Raw genomic sequence first — 1,058 nt, forward strand, 5'->3', positions numbered from 1 at the left:
AACCTCAGCACAATTACTATTTTGGGCCAGGATTATTCTTCGTTGTTGGGGGTTTTCCTATGCATTGCAGAGTGTTTAGCAGCACCTGTGTCCTCTAATTTCTAGATGATAGAAGCACACACATTTCCTTTCACAGTCATCACAAACCAAAAATGTCTCCAGACATGGCCAGATGTCCCCTGGAAGTGGCAAAATAGGCCCTGGTTGAGAAGCACTGCCCTTGTGTCTTCAGTTCTCCTCCTCCTTGATCTGTCTGTAACATTGTGAAACCCCTTTCAGAAGCCTCTCGTTATTAAAAAAATTTTTTTATAGAGATGAGGTCTTGCTATGTTGCCCAGGCTGGTCTTGAACCTCAGCCTCCCAAAGTGCTGGGAGCACAGACATGAGCCACTGTGCCTGGACTTTTTAAAAAAAATATGGAACATTTCACGAATTTGCACATCATCCTTGCACAGGGGACATGCTAATCTTCCTGTATGGTTCCAATTTTAGTAAATGTGCTGCTGAAGCAAGCGCTCTCATTTCCTTTGGCTTTCACAGCACTGTTCTCTGTGACTCAGTATGGAAGGACATAGTGATATTCAAAAGATGTTTGTAGAATGGATCTAGAAGTTGCTCATGTGTATTTGGCTCACCTCTGATTGGCCACTTATCTGTACGGGAGACTGGAAATGTAATCTTTATTGTGGGTCTAGCATGAGTTTAGCTAAAGACCAGGGTTCTAGTCCTACAGTACATCCAGGTCATACTTTTAACTCGTTTTCTCCTTCCCACTGCCTGGAAGTACAGTTACAGTAGTGTTAAGTCATCTTGGACAATGTGAGCAAAGGCATGACCCTGGGCTTGGTGGAGCAAAAAGATAGGAGGAACCTGAGTCTCTGACGTCCCAGAGCCACCACACCAACCCTAGACTGCTTACTCTTGAATTATGTGAAAAAGAAAAAAAAGGCCAGGCGCGGTGGCTCATACCTGTAATCCCAGCATGCTGGGAGCCCAAGGCGGGTGGATCACGAGGTCAGGAGTTCAAGACCATCCTGGCCAAGATGGTGAAACCCCAT

General features: G+C 45.3%; 1 non-coding gene across 1 annotated transcript; it reads right to left on the reverse strand.

The window, feature by feature from the left end:
• Window positions 1–410: 410 nt before the first annotated feature.
• Window positions 411–516, reverse strand: LOC112206230 (U6 spliceosomal RNA). Its single transcript, XR_002940414.1, has one exon. It is a non-coding gene; the product is annotated as a U6 spliceosomal RNA (small nuclear RNA).
• Between the last annotated feature and the right edge of the window lie 542 nt (window positions 517–1,058).

This window comes from Pan troglodytes, chromosome 19 (assembly GCF_028858775.2).
Source record: "Pan troglodytes isolate AG18354 chromosome 19, NHGRI_mPanTro3-v2.0_pri, whole genome shotgun sequence".
NCBI lineage: Eukaryota > Metazoa > Chordata > Mammalia > Primates > Hominidae > Pan > Pan troglodytes.